The following is a 6,000-nucleotide window of genomic DNA, read 5'->3' on the forward strand; positions in this document are numbered from 1 at the left end:
CTGGAAATCACCCCCTTCTGCAGACTCTCTGCAAGCAGAATCTCCTGGGGTCAGTGCAGGGGGGCACTGAGGGCTGAGCCCCACTGGGGCTGGGGGCTCTTTGCTGCTCTCCTCCCACTGGGCTGGGGGCTCTTTGCTGCTCTCCTCCCACTGGGCTGGGGGCTCTTTGCTGCTCTCCTCCCACTGGGCTGGGGGCTCTTTGCTGCTCTCCTCTTGCTGTCGCTGTTAGGATCTCCAGGGAACTCCCAGCAGCTGCTCCCAGTGCCCCATTTGCTCCTGGAGCAGCACACATGGAACCCTTGGGGCCTGGGCATTGCCCCTGGCAGGGGCTGGTCCTGGGCTGCTCATGGACACAGTGGGGTGGGATCCGTGCTGGAGCTGGGCAGGAGTTCCAGCCTGGAGGAGGGCAGGAGTTCCAGCATGGAGCAGGGTAGGAATTCCAGCCTGGAGCTGGGCAGGATTTCCAGCCTGGAGCTGGGCAGAATTTCCAGCCCAGATCTGGGCAGGATTTCCAGCCCAGAGCAGGGTAAGAATCCCATCCTGGAGCTGGGCAGGATTTCCAGCCCAGAGCAGGGCAGGATTTCCAGCCTGGAGCTGGGCAGGGATTCCAGCCTGGAGCTGGGCAGGAATTCCAGCCTGGAGCAGGGCAGGAGTTCCAGCCTTGAGCTGGGCAGGATTTCCATCCTGGAGCAGGGCAGGAGCTCCAGCCTGGAGCTGGGCAGGAGTTCCAGCCTGGAGCTGGGCAGGAATTCCAGCCTGGAGCCCTCTCCTGGAGGAAAAGGCGATTCTGCTGCCCGGAGAGCAAGATGGAGAGGCGGGATGGGCATGTCCTCCTGCACCCGGGATTTGGGGGGCCACTGGTGTTTGGAGCTCCTTGGCCAGGCTGTGAAGAGGAAGACAGGAGTGTTCGGCAAAGGCAACCCCAGATCCTGCTCTTCCAGAGCCTCTGGATAATCCCCGGGGCATTAAAGGACTGAGATCACTGCACGCTGTGTTTCTGTCCCTCTGCCGGTCCTAGCCAGCCGGGAATATGCTCTCCTGCCCTTCTCCTGCCTGGAGAGATCCCGCACACCCTGAGCACCTGCCTTGGGGCTTTGGGGAGACGCGGGTCGGGACCATGCAGCCCTGGCAGAGCTGCTCCGGTGGCTCCCAGCGCTGCCCAGGGAGCAAAGGAGGGAGCTTCCCTCAGCCTTTGGGGGTTTAAAAGCAAGGAGCGGCCCCCAGGGCACGCTGTTGGTTCCAGGGGTACGTGCCGAGAGCTGGCAGGGTTGGCAGCAGGCTGGAGCCTTCCAGGGCTGGGGTAAGGCAGGGAGCAGAGCCCGGGACGGCACAGGGCAGGGACAGGAGCGGTGCCAGGGCCCTCCAGGGAAAGGGGATTCTGCCATGGGGCACCTCGGCAGCTGCTGGGCTGGGCTTTGGGGCCAGGGCTGCCACAGCCCCACCTGGCCGTGCTCTGCCAGCCTTGGCTTGGTCCCTGGGCAGGAACAAACTCCGCTCACAGGACTTGCAGCAGCCCTGGGCAGGCTGGAGCCCCGGGTGCACTCACAGGGCACGGACCCGAAGGTCACCCCACGGCGGGGCTGGCAGGGCTGTACCCATCCCCGGCTCCAGGCAGCGGCTGTTTTGTTTCCCCAGCGCCGTGACAGCGGCCAGAGGTGGCTCTTTCCTGGCTGGCGGCGTTCGCAGCGCCCTGGGTGCGGGGCTGACCACTCCCCCTCCCTTTGAATAGCAGCCCTGCCTCGAACACTATGGTATTTCCATCCTCCCCGGCTCCAGCGCGGAGAGCACCAGGTAGCTGGGAGGAGAGCGGACACAAGTGTGGGAAGCCGTGGAGGATATCGAGCTTTTCCCCGGGTCCTTCAGCTGAACCGTAAGTGGTGAGGGGAGAGGCTCTTTGAACTCTGTCGGGGGCTGGAGGTACCTGTGGACATTTTCAGGACACCTCAGATTTGGTTTGTGGTGATTTACTTTTCCTCTCTCAATTTCCAGTTTCCCCCAGTAACTGATTTGTGTATTTGCTACTGCAGGACCTTCTGTAAATATCTCAGATGATGACTCCCTTTAAAAATGTGTGCGTATATGTATATATATGGTACTTAAATTTTATATGGAGATTTAGGAGAATATTATTATTTTCCTCATAGAGGTGGAAGGCTATGCACTGGCATTAGTACAGTGAATTAAATTTGCAGTTCCTTTGCTGTTCTACATTGTAATTTGGTTTTGGTGTAATTTGGTTTGGTTTTGCTGTGAGGGAGGGAAGCTCCTAAGTGCCCAGGGTGAGACAGACAGACCTGAGGCTGATTCCTGCTTTGCAGGGATGATTGGAAGGATTTGCTATGACCCCTCCAGGGGTTTTCCATGGTGATGCCATCCCCTAAGGGCCCAGAGTCCCACAGGTGTCAGCATTTGCCTCAGGGGAAGCTGGAGTGTGACAACTGCAGGGATGTGCTGCCATTCCTTGGGAAGAGCAGAATCCTGCCCCCGGCCCAGGCAGTGGGAATTGTGAGTCCCTGAGGAGCCCAGCAAGGCCTTCCCCTTCCCGTTAGTCTGTAAATCACTGCTGTGCATGTGGCCACTCTCTCTCTCGGTGTTAGAGGCACCGCCAGCTTCCCCAGCTGCGCTGCCAGCTGCCACCCCTGGGGCTGCGGGCTGCGGGCTGGGGCCGGGCCGGGGCCGAGCTGGGCCGGGTTGGGCCGGGCCGGGGCTGGACTGAGGCCGGGGCCGGGCTGGGCCGGGATGCCTTCCTGCTGTAGCCCCTTCCTGCTGCAGCCCGGTCCTGCCTCAGCCCGGTCTTGCTGGAACCCATTCCCGCCTCAGCCCCGTCCTGCCTCAACCCGTTCCTGCCTCAGCCCGTTCCTGCCTCAGCCCGGTCCCGCCTCAGCCCGTTCCTGCCTCAGCCCGTTCCTGCCTCAGCCCCGTCCTGCCTCAACCCGTTCCTGCCTCAGCCCGTTCCCGCCTCAGCCCGTTCCTGCCTCAGCCCGTTCCTGCCTCAGCCCGTTCCTGCCTCAGCCCGGTCCCGCCTCAGCCCGGTCCTGCTGCCCCGTGCTCTGCTGTGTGTGCAACTTTCCCCTGCCTGCCATGTAAATAATGTTCTGATTTTTTGGGCATTTTCTGCTTGCCCAGGGTTGGGGATGCGTGGAAGCCCGAGGTGTTTTTTGTACCCCAGCACTGGGATGTGTGTGTGTGTCCCCTTGTCCTCAGGTTCACCACAGACCTTGGAAGGAGGGGACTGTGTGCCCCTCCAGATCACAAACCTCTTTCCCAAGCTGAGGCACAAAGAAACAGAAGGTAACCCCACGTTCCCCAGTGGTCTGAGGCCCTGTGGAAGAGCAGGGTTTGGTGGGAATTTCGGAGCAGGCTGGGGGAGGCTGCTCCAGGTGCCCTGCTGGAGGTGCCACAGTGATCCTGGGGGACTCCCAGCTGAGCCCAAGGCCCTGTGCCAGGGAGAGGCTGGGCTCTGTGAGATGGGCCAGGTGTGAGAGGGCAGGGATCCCTCTCTGAACAGTGGGACACTGATCCCCTTCATTCCCCTTGTGCTCTGCCCCAGCTGAGGGCCTGGCCCGTGGCATTGGGTGAGTCTACTGCTTCATGGAGGCAAATTCGTGAGTGAAACAACAGCTGACCTAATTAACCCTCCCTTCACATCCTCCTGCAGTTGCCAGTGGCCGCTGTGAGCCGGGGCAGAGCAGGTTGATTTAATGGCAGCAGCTCTGGCATCCCACCTAAACCCTCTCCTGCCTGACCCGTGCTGTCAGCTCGCTGTGCATCTGCTGGGGCTGCTGATGGGGACATTATTGTAGCTTGATTAGCAGCTGAGTAATCGATGGATGAGCAGAGAGCAGGAGAAACGTAGAGAAAAAGCAGTTTACTCTGAGCACAGAGAGTCAGGGCTTTGTGGGCCAAACTTTAACCCCCCTGGCACTGTCCCACGGCTGCTGTCACCCATCCCAGGCAGAGCCTGTCCAGCCAAACGGGAGGGCTCTAGAGGTGCCCTCGTATCTGACAGGCCCCGAGGGAGGGAGGAGCCCCGGGAGCAGCGGGGCAGCTGGGGATGCGGTACCAGGGATGCGGTGCCAGGGATGCGGTGCCAGGGATGCGCTGCCAGGAATGCACTGCCGGGGATGCGGTGCCAGGGATGCGGTGCCGAGGATGCGGTGCCGGGGATGCACTGCCGGGGATGCGGTGCCAGGGATGCGCTGCCGGGTCGCCCCTGCCCCGTCCTTTCCAGAGGCCGAGCCCCGGCAAGCAGCACCCGGCCAGCAGCCCGGGGCTCACAGCACCTGGGCAGTGGCCTCGGCGTCGCCCCCTCACTTTCCCCGGGTGACCTTGTCCCGGCCCTTCAGCCTCCCGGGGTGTTTCCAGCGGCTGCAGCAGGGCCATTGCAGCAGGGCCATTGCAGCAGGGCCATTGCTGCTCTATTGTTCACCGCAGCACTCCTGCTGCCCCGCCCGCTTGCCCCGCAGGAAACCGAGTGCGAACACTCCAAAGTTATAAAATCATAAGAAAGGTGGGATTTAGTGCGGCCAATCTGTTCAAACCACGGCTGTAAGTGTAGAAAGCGCTCTCCTGCCCGCTGCTGTCCTTAAGGATGCTCCTTTTGTGCTAGGCGGGGGCTGATGAATGGGAGGTGGTTTCTAAGATGCCAACAGATCAACAAGCCCTCCTTCCCCTATGAATGGGCTGGCAGGCGGCCTGGAAAGTGCCCGCAACGCAAGGGTTAAAGGCTGGCGGAAGGATGTCATTTCCAGCGGCTCTTTGCTCCACTCCCTCAAAGATGATAAATTATTGCTGGATGCAAAAATGAAGTGGTTATCACTGAGCAGCTCTGGGTCAGCCAGGCAGCCCGAGGAGGGTGGGGGTGTGGCAGGGGCTGCTGCAGGTTCTTAAAGCCTTGATTCGCCTTCTTCAAGCCAGAAATATTTTGGTGGGGCTGCTGATGCTGCCCCATCCTCCTGGCTTTTCATCAGACCCCACGGAAAAGGAATTTTCTTGGTTTATTGGGATGGAGGACAGAACTCGAGACATGTTTGGTGGCTGTCCCAGGTGTGCCACCCTGCAGTGACACCTTCCCTGCTGCCCAGCTGGGCTGAGGGATGTGGGACAGAGCTGTGTGGTGCTGCAGCTCAGAAACTGGGGAACAGGCTGAGCCTCAGGACTTTGCAGCAGAGCCACAGATGGAGCATTAAACTGGGAAACAGGGATGGGACTTCACTCTGCCACTGGGACATCACTGTGGCATCGCTCCACTTCCCTCTGCCCATCCTTAAGCAAGCATAAAGCTGAACAACAAACAACAAACATGAAAATACTGTCAAGTGTCTTCATATATCCAACAGGCAAAGCTCACTTTATTCTATTCATTTTTAATTCCTTCCCAACTTCTGCAAGGGGTTATGTGTTAATCATGAGCACAAATAGCTTTTCCCTTTTTAAACCAAGCTCGGTAATTGACTTAAAATTAAAAAAAAAACCCAACCTTGTAAAAGAGGAGGGATGGATGTTGAAATGAAATTAAAATTTTAATTTAGTTTAGAAATGACCCAAGAGTGTAATAGCTTTGGCTGGTACTTGATCAAGTCCCAAAATAAATGCTGTTTCCCCTACACGTTTTCACAATAGGACAGGAATAAAAAGAGCAAACAATGAGGCTGAAGTCAAGCTGTTAAATCATTAAGGATTTTACCAAATGGTTCAGATTCCCCTCTATTTACTAGCAGCTCTCAGCAAGCTGTGGCTCTGGATTATCTTGATGCAAATCTGCAGTGATTTCCTCAGTATCAGCCAAATTACCTGCCCGGAGAGCTCCAGCCTGGAACAGAGCTCAGCTGAGCTCCCTGACAGCATCCAGGGGAGGAGAGGAACTCTTTGGGCTCTTATTAGAGGAAGCTGAAGAGAAGCAAAATATCGCTCAGCCATCAGGGAAACTTGCTGACAGTGAGAGATGTTTTGGGCTGTGAAGTAGTTTCCTCTGGGAAGTGGTGGAAGTTCTGTTAAAAT

Source organism: Ammospiza caudacuta, chromosome 23 (genome assembly GCF_027887145.1).
Source record: "Ammospiza caudacuta isolate bAmmCau1 chromosome 23, bAmmCau1.pri, whole genome shotgun sequence".
Classification (NCBI taxonomy): domain Eukaryota; kingdom Metazoa; phylum Chordata; class Aves; order Passeriformes; family Passerellidae; genus Ammospiza; species Ammospiza caudacuta.